Below are 12,347 nucleotides of genomic sequence, written 5' to 3' on the forward strand. Positions count from 1 at the left end.
TCCATCTGTGATTGGTTTTGCCTGGAAACCGGGAGACAAGCAATGAATAATTGATGTGTGTTGTGCAGTAGCTGGACAGGCAAAGAGAGGAGAGAGAGAGAGGGAGAAACAGAGCAGGGTGCCCTCTGAGGGGGAGAGCGAACAAGCTTGAAAATAGCTACTGGCTGCCTTGTGCTGAGATGAAGGCAACCCCGGCTGTCTTTGTTCTGCACTGGCTGGTTTCTGCCTAGAAGTGTTTGCAGACATATGTGGCCTCTCTGCAGCAGGAGAGGCAGGCGCGCAGAGGAGGGGCGGCAGAGGAAGCCCAGGCTTGTGAATGGGATGTAACTCGGGGGTAAGTTGGTTTCGGGGGGGGCGGGGGCCGTGCGTGTGCGAGCGGGGACGCGTGTTGGTGTGTGTTCGCCCCGGGGCGAGCGCGGCGTGTGCCGGGGGGTGTGTGTGCCCATGTGTGCCCATGTGTGCCCATGTGTGCCCGTGTGTGTGTGTGCCCGGGTGTGTGCCGGGGTGCGAGCGAGCGGGTGCATTGTGGGTACGGCCGGCGGTGCTGTCAGCGATGGCAGCGGGGCTGCGCCCTGCCCGGGCCATCGCCCTGCCCGGGCCATCGCGGCCGCCCGCCCCAGACCCAGGCTGGGCTTAAAGCGCCCTCATTTCGGGGGGGGGGGGGGGTTGAACCCTTTGAATCCGGCAAGAATCTCGCTTACTGTATCTGCAGTCATAAAACCGAAAGGCAACAGCAATTATCAGGGGCCTTTCCTGCAACTTTAGCCTGTCTGGCACTGTCAGAACGTGACAAGCTGTTCTGCAAACAGCAGTGACAATACTGCTGCCACCATTTCATTTTTGCTGTCTTTATGGAAAGACCTTGCCATGCAGAACTCACATCTGTGGCAAGTGGTTTCAAAGAAGATCTCAAAGAAGTGTTGGTATCAATGGCAGTCTCAGGTATTCCAGTTGATAAGTTTTTTGCCCCTTGTGTTGAGCAGTAACAAGTGTCTTGTTTATTTCTTTTCCTGTATAAAAAGTAAAAAGATAATTTGCATATGATTTCTGGAGTTTTAAGGAAGTTTCAAACTAGTGATGTCAGACTTCCCAAGAAGTTGGTTTATTATTTAGTTTAGTTAGTTGCATTAATGCAAGTAATGTCTTAAAACTGAATAAAATAGCGTATATCAACGTACACCAAAAGCAAAATGCAAGGGATTTATACAGCTTCAGTGTTTGCAAGTCAGATATTGACAGCACAGTCTGTTGGGGGAAGAGACTTGCTATTGTAGATAACAGCTCTTCAATCAGTAAAATCGCTGTGTAAGGTGAAATAGACTTTGCCTAAAGTGGCGTCAGTGATTCCAGGTCCACTGAAGCCACTGTCAAAACAAGTGTTGACATCAGTCATATAAACTGCTTGCCCTGAGTTCAGGTGAGCCTGTTATAAGATCCAGTTGAAAAACCCTTACTATCTGTCAACTTTTGATAAAGTAACTGCTCTCTGTAGACATCTCAGGGGTGAACTGCTCAGTTTGAACCCACATTTATGACAACAACTTAACTTGGCAGGAGATTATGTTTGTTGTGCAAATCTGTAGATTTTGGACAGAAAACTTACTGTGGAGACAGTTTCCCTCAAGAAGTTGTGTCTCAGTCAGTTGAAGCTAATCAGGTCATTAGGCTGGGGTGACCTAAGAGGAGCAATTAGCATGGCTGAAACACTACAGGGAAATGGAAGTACATAAAATTAAAATTCAGCTAAAATTGCTCTAAGTTACCTAATATTTCCTGTATTTTTTCCTCCAGTTGGAAGTTTATTACAGGTATAATGGTAAGAAAGTAATTATCAGCATCTAATCATGCATAAAAGTAGAAGCTCCTCTTGAGCAAAAGCATGTTTCCTCCATGCTGTCACCAATCTGCTTAGCAGGATTTTGTTCCTCTTTTTGCTTAGCACTTAAATTGAGATGGCAGCTAAAGTGCAATAGAACTTGTGAACAAAAGTTTGGTTTTATGTAAATATATTTCAGAAGAACTCAGTAACACTTCAGTTTAAGTTCACAGAAGAATGCTAACAAAGGCTCAATTTCGAATTTATGGTTAAAGTTTGATTAAAAAAAAAATACTTAACGTTCATTTGATTCCCACCCACCCCGCTTTTACCCCTTTCTGGTGGAGCCATCAGAAGATCCCTGGGGAAATATGTCTGAAAATGCAGTGAAAATTTACTACTGAAGAATTCTTCAGAATGGGCAAGGTAGAGTTTCATGTTAGCAGTTGAAAATAGTGGTCATAAGAGAGGTTTGAAACTTAGTCGTAAGCCTTTAATCCTGTGTAGATCGCAGTAGAATGAGTGCAGGTGTCAAATCTGTGTCAATGTCTCTGTGATCCTGGCAGAAATGTTGCTCTCTTCGTATTTCAGTGAAACACATGCACTCCATTGATATTACTTGGGCTGAAAGTAGCATTCAGTCCTTGGGCCCTTAGCTGGATGAGAGCTCCAGGAACACCCAAGAAAGCTTGTCCCCATGCAGTGGGCAGGGGTCAGCTGTTGGTTACAAAGCAAAGAAGCAGAGCATGTAAATGAACAATGAGAGAATAACAGAGGATACTCTGGGCTCAATTAGAAATTTGTTGTTGTTGTAACAGGTACGGTATTAGTTATGGTGAGATAGTTCACAGAGAATAGTCTGGCAAAACAGGCCTTGTGTTGCTGTAAGAGTTAGTACAGCAGTTCTTTTCAGAGAATCTCTGAATCCAATGCCCCAACCCCCCAAAATACAAGATGTGTAACTAAGACAAGAGAAGAGTGTTTTTCTGTGTCACAAGGTAAGCTGAGGACACAGAAGTTCCCACATTATCCTCAGTTGTCACTGGGACTGTGCAAAGAGAGGCTGCTTTCTCATGAGCATTACACCAGCAAAAGGGATATTGCTGACCAACAGCAACCAAAAATCTTACTAGAGTGCAGCCAACAGGAAACTGTCACTCCATGGGATTTTACAAATGTAACTGTTTTTTCTTCTCACAGCAAAAGAATAGACTGTACATTATATTAAAAAACAGCAGAAGAGCTAATCAGGGAAGGAGCTCATCAAGGAAAAACAAACCCAAAACCTTATCATGTGGAACATTGTTAGAATGATGTTCCAGAGATCTCAGTGAAGATGCCCTCTGGTTTTGTTCCTCTCTTTTTGAGAACAGAGACTGCCACAGGAAATACCTTCCACTGAGGCTGCTTTGGCAAGGGAAACTTCTGTTTTCTCTTGGGTGGAACAAGCAGAAGAAGCTGCTCTTAACAGACTGCCGTGAAACTGCTTGTAAGCAGCTGGGAGAGTAAGGCTTTTGCTCAAGGAAAAATGAAAGGTGGGGAAAAGTGGCTTCCTCCCAGCGTTATTTAGCTATTACTGCATTGTAGTTCAGAGCTATCCAGCTAGAGCTGGGTGATATAGTCAAAGTCTCAGAAGCCTGGCTGAGCATGTGGATTAGCTGTGCAGGCTGAGAGGATGGTTTACTATCTCTGATAGCTGGCAGGATACAGCACATGCTGCAGCACAGACATATACTGAGGGTTTTAAGTGTAGCAAATGACCCCACTGCCTGTCCTCCAAATTTCCTAGAGTTTGCTGTGGCAGTTTTCCTTGTACTACCGCCTTGGCAGAAAAAAACAGAAAATTCTACAAGAAAACACTAGACATGGCATCTGTTTCACTGTAGTGTGGTATTATTGATGTTTTCTTTGGAATAACCAAAACAAACAAATCCTTATAAGAGCTAAAAGTTAACACACTTGAAAGAATGTATTAATATCACTTGGCTCTTCTAACAGCAAGATAAGAATCAAAATTCCCCTGGGTATACCTGCTTCTAAAATACTGTAGCAAAACAATGTTTAGGTATATAAAACAGTTGTTCGAGAAGTAACTAAAAATCAACTTCTTCAATATCGGAACAGTTTAGATTTACTGAACAAAGCCTTTTAAACTAGCATGTAAAAGGATGAGCTAGCCTTCAAATGAATTGGATGTTTCAGTAATTATCAGAGGCACACCAATGCAAAATAAGGCAAAGCAGTAATAGCTTTCAAGGCATGGTGTAGAGTGCACATCCATTTATCATCAGGGAGGAAGCAGCCAGCCAGTCTGGCACATATGTAACTCTTTCACTGAGAATACAGCAAGGAAACAAGAGAAAACCCAGAATGAACACAGACAGGTTTTTTATTTCTATTTTTAATTGGAAGTTACTTGAAGAATTTTCTCCTTAAAATCAAGACAAGGTATAGTTATAAAATAAAATTACTGACATTAGGACAGTAATTACTTCAGCAGTGTGGAAGGCTTCCACTCAACCTACCTATAATAAATACTATACATTTCTCCAGTTATTGACCTGGATCATTCTCAAATATCTTGCATTCTCAGGAGTGTATTACTAGTCCTGAATCTTAGCTTGTTGAAAGCTACTCTCTTCTGCATACTCTCTTTCTACAAGGCACTAATGAGAATATTCAATATTCATTCTATTGACAGTAATCCAGTGCAACCCATGACAGTTTTACCTGTTTCAGAAAAAAAAAAAAAAGTTAATTTTGTTCTCAGTTGTTTTTATTAATACCAATAAAATGTTCTGACACCCAGATAAGCTGCTAATTCTTTGTTATTTGTTATAACTGAAATACAGCTCTCACCAGTTTGATGAATAACGGTTAATATTTGTTTACAAACTTCTAATCCTCAAACTGAATTTTGTTGTTAGTACTTGGTGTTCTTTGTACCTCCCCAGTGCCCTTTGTATCTCTTAAATCCCTTAAATTTCAGGAGGTGGACAAGCTGGACTCTGTGTTGACATCCTGGAAGCAGACAAAATCCCACAATTGTTGGTTAATACAAACTCCTTAGAATGCTATTTAAATATAATGTTGTAGTACCTGGACAGGTTCATTCTTTCTTGTGCTTATCATTAAAACTATTTGTACTGGAGTTTCAAAATCATTCTGACCTAACTTAGTTACAAATGAACTGAGTAGAGCTTCAGCAGAAGTAGAACTAGGGCAGATGGGAAGACTGGGATGCTCATAAAAATCACTCCTTGACTACCTTTTCTTAGTCAAGCCCAAGAAGGTAATAGAGACAGCTAACAGGAGATTGTTACAGGACTCTCTTCAATTCTTAGTTAGTTCTGCTAACCAGTTTTACTGACCTAGTGTTTGCTTTTGCTGTTTAATATATTTAACATTTTATTAACAACCTGCTTTCTGCATTAGTATGTAGTAGGAAAAGAAAAAATACTGCTTTTTTGGGGGTTTTTTTTTGCCACTTAGTGCCACTTACTTATCCGTATTCTAGGCCAGACTTCAAAGAAGGGTGTTAACAGTACTTTTACTGTCTTATCTACTGACACTATCCAACTGTTTTAGAAAGTTGAGGTTTTCAAGCATCAGCCTAACAGCACAGCTTTCAGAGGAGCCTGTCATGATTTACTTATTCATACAGATTGCAGTGGCTTATGTAGTCTTGATCCTGCTTGATCTGCCAGCACTATTTGCTTCTATTGATCACAGGCTGTTACTTGACTGCCTTGAGCAGCTTGTAGGTCTCCCTGGTTCTGTTAACGGGGTCTGCTATGGATACTTCTCAGCATTTTCATTTTGTTGCTGTCAGTAGTTTTAACTCCAAAGTTCCTGCTCAGACAGATATGCCATGGAGTTGTGTCACACCCTTTGTGTTTTTTGGTAAGTTTGGAGGCACCTTAGTGAACTGTGGTGCTGTAACTGGGGTTCTGTCCTGATTTGACTGTTAGCTCTGATTTATGATGCATGTTTGGCAGTGTGCCTGGCTGTCACGTTAGGTTGTAAGTGTGTAAAAACTCCTCCTATCCTAGGTGTAATAAAATTGCATATTTTTGGAAATAACCACGAGTTCTTCATGTTCTTATACACCTCTGCATCCATATGCATCCCTACTGGTTTTTTTAGCAATAGGGCAATTGAGAGGTTAGTCTGGAAGAAACTTATGAACCATGTCCTCATCTTGCACATAGACAAGTGCTGTTAAATTGTCCTGTTCCAGTCAGCTTTCCAAATGGCTATATATGTTTTCTAATTATTCCTCAGGGTGGAAATACTGTAATTCCTTAATGGGCTTATTTACCTGGAAGATCCTTGAAATAATTTGTGGCTGTCAAGAGGTATGCTTCATTAGACAAAAGTTAAAGAAGTATTTGAGATGGAGAATTATGAGGACCAAATGGTTTTTACTTCTAAAGAACACATTTAATACATGATGACCCACTCTTTGCATCTTTCTGTGTTGACACATCTAGTAGTGTTAGGATGCTGGCTGTCTGGCTTGCCTGACATTCAGCAAACTTCCTCTTTGTATCTATGATAAGTATCAGGGGTGATTATTCTCTCATAGAGAGAGTTTGGGACTTTGGAGAGTTAGTCGATCATTAGTATGTAATACCCCGAAATCTTGGATTTTGTATTTTGCAATAAGCAGAACAGAAGATACAGTTTATAATTTCTGCTAAGTAAGAGTAGGTTTTAAGAAATGAGAAGGAAGTTTTAAAATCCCATCCTAAGTATTGACTTTAAAAGGCTTGCTTGAAGCACTCATGAATCATGTTGCAAAGGCAAAAATGTCCTTCTTGTTAAATGACTGTAATCTAAAATGTTATAGAGAGCTAAATGATTTATTGATGTCTATTTCTGAGGCATTTACCTGCACCTGTAGCCAGCCCATTCCATTTATTTTGGCTTGCTGACAAATTAGCAAGCTATTTGTATGTCAGATTTGGTCAGTAGTCAGCTCCCACCCCCTTACATATTGAACAGCTTTTAATTTAATTGTTTGTGGTATTGCCAATTTATTATCCATACAGATGTCACTTAGAGGAGCTCTTTTACATAGAAAAAAGAAAAAACAGAAGTTTTATTTGTGACTATTCTCATAATGCCATGTAGAAAGAGAGTATGCAGAAGAGAGCAGCTTTCAAGCCTTTTCCATGCACAGAGGCAAAAATCTATGCAATACCTTCCTTTCCGTTAGTTTGGAATGTCAGATATTAGGTTTCATATTTAATGGCTGAAATAAGGTAAGCTCTGTGATTGTCATTTTATCTAGACACCTTTCAGGAGTAAGCAATCCAAATTACATGTTGGAGTTTCAGCTGCATATATACGTTGCATAAATACTCTTAGGTGGAGTTGAAGTGAGTGGTGCATTGGTGTGCTTGAATAGGTTTTGGGGAGGGTCTAAGGCAAAATTACTGGGTCTTACTAAATTGTTTTAACTGTTGGCTTGGATCTTCCTCACGGTGAGAACTTGAGTGCTACTTTTCAAAGTCAGAGTGCCACATTGTTACACACAGGCACTTGCAGGTTGCCTGACCTGAGCTACCAGGATGTCCCCGGCCCTGCTGCTCCTCTGTCAGCAGCTGCACAGCCATGCTTCCCAGATGAAGAGGACTGATGAAATCAGTGGTTTGGTTGTGTTTTCTTAACCTTAATTAATCCGATCTTGCACTCTGAGCTTTAGGTAAGATAGGAACTTTGGGGGTCGATACAGCCCAAAGGACTTTCATGTCATGCCAGCGTGCCCGGTGCTGGCCATCCTGGCCACCTGATTCTGCTGCGGCTCCCTGGAACTGCAGCTGGGGGCAAGACAACCATTTTTTTCTGCTCTCAAACAGCTCCATGGTTGCTAGTTAACACTGTTGGCACTGTACAGCTTGAAATGTTTTATGGTCTTACATCTACTTAACCTTTAGTGTTTTCTGTCAACATCTATCATGACCTGGTGGCCTATGGTTAGTAAAATGTACCCTTGCAGGCTGCCAGATACTGTAATGGAATTAGGCCTTTAAAATTATCAGACCTGTCAAAGGGGTTTATAATCCTGTGAGGGCTTTAAGTGGTTTCTTACCTCCACTTGGACACACATTTGACCTGGTTGAAGTGTTTTTAGTTGCCTGTTTTGTTTTTGCATTCTATTAATACTTGTAAAACTGGGGGAGGGCGAGGGGAGGAAAAAAATTAGTTTCTTTGGCATCTTTATGAGGAGTCTCCTCAGTTCTGTCCCAGATATCTTTTTTTTTCTTTTCTTTTTTTTTCGCTCTCTTGCACTTGTAGATTAAAGTCTGCAGGTATTTCTGTGGGAACTTGTTCCATTAAGCAAGGGAATAAGGATGCTTTGTTATGTGCATTAGTGAGTGAGTGTGCACTGAGAGCTGATACAAGTCAGGAGGGAATGTAAGGCTTGATTTGGGGAGGTCAGATTCAGCTAAGTGCTCACAGAAGGTGCTGAACCTATGGAAACAAATGTCCTCTGCAGAGTGAGTGTGGGAAGGACAATAACAGTGCAGTTACTCATATTTACCACCTTTGTGCAGAGGATAGTGCTAGATTTTGAGATGGTTTACCATTTGCTAGTTAGTTTTCAGTTAACCGTGGGAAATGCTGAAAGTAATTTCGTAGCATCTTAGTGGTTCTCCGTGCGATTATAGGACAGTGACTGGTGGTCATTAACACTGTGAGTTAATTAACACAGAGCTATTACATGTGTCATATCCAACAGAAATTGAAACGTGAGGTAGAGGAGGCAATTTGAGCGTGTCACATGCAGCCTGTAGCCAAGTTTGGCAAGTCACCTTATCCGAGCCTGATTCCTGAGTCCCACTTCAGAGCAGTTTTCTGTCTTTGTGAGGTGGTTGTGTGTGAGCCTTTTTAAAGGATGAACCAACTTTGGCTTCTGAAGTGGTGCCATGCTGACTCAGTTTCTTAGCACCAGCAGGGTGATACAAGGTGAGGCAAGAGAATAAAACCAATAAAATGCTATTCCAAAATAAAGCAAATAAAATGGTGTCTTATATGAAACTTCATACATAAGTGATAAAGGGAAACACACAGCAGCCATTTCATTTGCAAGGAAAAGCCCTTTTATTACAGAGATTTTTTCTTTTTGGGTCTTCATTCTTCTCATATAGCATAACCAAGCAAGGTAAAAGAAAATGTGGTCCCTGCTGCTAAACTGTGTATAGGCATTAGTCCCATAAATAAAATTATTTAAAAAAAAATAGTTTGTCTGAGGATGTCTGAGGTGACATTAATTGGAATAGATACTGGTAGAGATTCGCCTCTTGAGTAAGGAGGACAGGTAGACAAACACCCATCCTCCACAAAAAGTAACTCCTGTTACATTTTTTAGAGTAATTGCACTCCATACTAAATCCTGAGCTGGAATGCTCCAAAATCTTGACCCTCTTTTTTTTTTTTTGTATAAAAATCTCAAAAAACCTCCCAGGACCCCACTGCACTAAGCAGAAGAAATGAAGATGTAGGAATGAAGCCAGTCATCAGGCAGCCCTGGAGAGACTCATGAGATGGGCTGTCTCTTCTGATCCAAGAGCTTGAGTATACTGATGGCTAATATTTTTACTTTATGACAGTCCGGTGAATGATCTCCTCAGTTGCTGCTAGCAGATGCAAAACTTATGAGCTTCTGGTAGCAAGACAGATATTTTTTCTGTGCTTGTCTTGAGATATGAGTGGCAGACATGTCAACGACAGTTTTCTTTTTGAATAAAATTGTCCACAGCATTTTGGAAGAGTGCAAAGTAGATTAGAATTAATTCCTTAGCGGAGGGAGAGGAGAAGGACCCTTCTTAGGCAGCAGCTGACTGTTGGTGAAAATTTGGGATTCTTTCTGGGAAATTGATATTTTAAAGATTGCATAGCTACCTGTTCTAAGAGGAAGTACCTTAACTGCTGCTATTTCTACTGTCATGGCAAAGACATGATAATTGTGTGAAAAAAATGAGGAGCAATGAATGTCTCCTCTCAGTACTTACTGTTTATTTACCTGGATCACAAAGACATCTATTTTTTAATATGTTTTTAGTAAACAGCAAGGAAAAAGTGGTTTATGCAGTCAGACAAGCAGCTTTTCACAGCGGCCAGATTCATCAGTTTTGATTCTCTGCTGTGTTCTTCTTAGTGTCAAGTCAAGCAAAACTGATGCACTGAAAAATGGGACCTCTGTCATTGTTTAGGTTATTTAATTCTCAGTCTTGATTCCCAGTTGCAGTGGTTTCTGTTACCATTTTGTTTACTTTGGGTATCCTGCTTCTCAGTTGAATATCTCCTGTAGTCAGAGACATGTGCCTAGCCCATGTGACCACTCAGTTTCCCCAAGTCACCCAAAACAGTGGGTGAGAGACACTTTAGTTGAAATACGCATTTGGTTTTCCAGCTGTAAGGATGTAGAAAATGGCAAAAGGCATCAGGGTGACCCAAAGCAGATCGAAATGAGGGGATTTATTTGAATGACGCAGAGGCTGATCATAAAATAATACTGTATGAGAGTTAAACATTTCTTGTTTCAGTGGAGTCCTAAGTAATAGCCTGAGTATTCCCTCTGCAGTTCAGTTCTGCCTATCTTCAACTCTGTGTTTAGCACATAATGGCATTTCCCCTAACGTTTTGCTTCTGTGCCTGTTTTTGTGCAGTACTCTGACTGTCAAAATGTCTGTCTGACTGCAATATGGAAGTTCGTGTCTTAGTGTGAAAGTAATATTTATTATTCATTGTCTTTGCACTGAAATGTCTCTGTATTTGTTGATCTTCACAAAGCATGTCAAACAGCTGATAATTTTTAAAAAGTCTCACTTTAAATAGTGCTTGTTACCTTAAACTGAAGGCTTGTTGTGGCTTTCAGTTTTCTATCAGTGGAACCACCATGAACCATCCTTCTAATTAATGCCATTTCAAGCTGTTGTACTGTTTCACTCATAGAATTTGGCAAATTTTTCCAAGTCTTCTTCAGAGGACTTTGGATTGTTAACAGGCTGAGGCATTTTAAAGAAATGTTACCAGTTGTCACCCTCTAAAACTGGAGTCTACACTTGAGTTTTCCCATATGTATTTTCACTGTTTTCCTAATCTGTTTTGAGATCAGTTTTGCAAGAATCAAGGGATCCTACGGGGAAAAAAAAATATTTAAGTGGCTCTTTCCAGAAGTTTCTCCTGCAGTTTTCATTGATGATTAAGATATTTCTGGTCTGTCCTTAACTCTCCTTTTTCTTCCTAATTACACTAGAGATTGAAGGTTGTGTTACATACTGCATGAGTAGTAATATCTACATGTACAAGTATTGACTCAAGCAGTGAAATAATCCATAAGCAGATTTCCTCCAGTGGTGGTAATTTCTCTCTTAAAAGCAGGAAGATAGCTCCACCTGTGTAGGGAATAGAATAGACCTGTGTTCTGCTTTAACATACTGTAAATAAGTAAAGGGGAAAGAGGAAAAAGAGAGAAGGGAAGAAAAGGTCACCTCACCAACAATTCTTTGGTAGTTAAACATTTTAAATTCAAGTTAAACTTTGACTGCTGTAAATTAGCCACTGGACTGGTAACTTCTGCCTACCTTGTATCACTCCTGCGCATTTTTCCACACAACTGCATATGCTTCCCTTATAGTCTGAGCTCTGAAAATTTATCTGCTCTCCACTGAATTTCATTTTTACATGATGTGAAAGGCATGTGTCTTTTGGGAGATAGTTACTTGATTTCAGAGATTTCTCTGAAACCTGGAAGAAACACATTGAGCTACAACAATAGGGAGTTTTCTGGAGTGAGGATGAGATCACCTGGAGTGAGATCTGCACATAAAACTTGTGTGAACTTGGAAATGTCGTTAAGGACTGTGCTTATTTACAACTCCCAATATAGGCAAAAATGCTAGAATAGATATAGTTATACAATAAAAGTGGTGTTTTGCTGATGCTGCTTGTTTCGCTCAAGAAATCAGTATAGGCTATGAACTAGCAAGATCACTTTGCTGATACAAACTATTAACAGTAGGCACACGTATCAAACCTTTTGAGGGTGGTTGTGCTGGCAGAATATCTGTTGAAATGGTTGCAAGAAGTAGGAGAGGCAAGAACCATACTCCTGGAAGTAACTAAATCTCTCAGTGGTTATCTGAAGTTTCCAACCTTTTCACTAAGTACTGTGTTGTGGATAATGCTCTGTTGCTGTCTCATACTGCACATTCAAACTGGGATTGTGTGTTTAGTTAGTCAGTGTAGTTAGCATGAAAATGTATTGGTAGCTTATAAGGTTTGTTAAGGTGTGTGTTCTAACAAATTTATTTCCAAAGACTCTCTCCTGGATATTTTTCAATATATCTCTCTGAAAGAGTCATCTTCCCCATAGCATAATTTTTCTTTGTCATGAATCATCCCTGAGTAACAGTAAACCTGCCTAATCTACAAATTCTGCAGGGAGTAAAAAAGGCTGGCTTCTAAATACTGGTAATCAGTGAACTACATCAAAATGTTGTTCATTCACTCAGGAGAG

General features: G+C 40.4%; 1 protein-coding gene across 6 annotated transcripts in view; it reads left to right on the top strand.

Annotated features, from left to right (window-relative positions):
• The window catches only part of ZMIZ1 (zinc finger MIZ-type containing 1), a 348,375-nt gene that overhangs the window by 256,807 nt on the left and 79,221 nt on the right, over positions 1-12,347 (top strand). The window contains exon 1 of one of the 6 annotated variants that reach the window (XM_032695351.1): positions 32-334. The exons of the other annotated variants lie outside the window; for them this stretch is intronic. The gene's annotated coding sequence lies outside the window, so the exon portion shown is untranslated. Of the gene's footprint in view, positions 1-31; positions 335-12,347 lie in introns of those variants that run through there. 6 annotated transcript variants of the gene reach the window in all.

This window comes from Chiroxiphia lanceolata, chromosome 8 (genome assembly GCF_009829145.1).
Source record: "Chiroxiphia lanceolata isolate bChiLan1 chromosome 8, bChiLan1.pri, whole genome shotgun sequence".
Taxonomy (NCBI): Eukaryota; Metazoa; Chordata; class Aves; order Passeriformes; family Pipridae; genus Chiroxiphia; species Chiroxiphia lanceolata.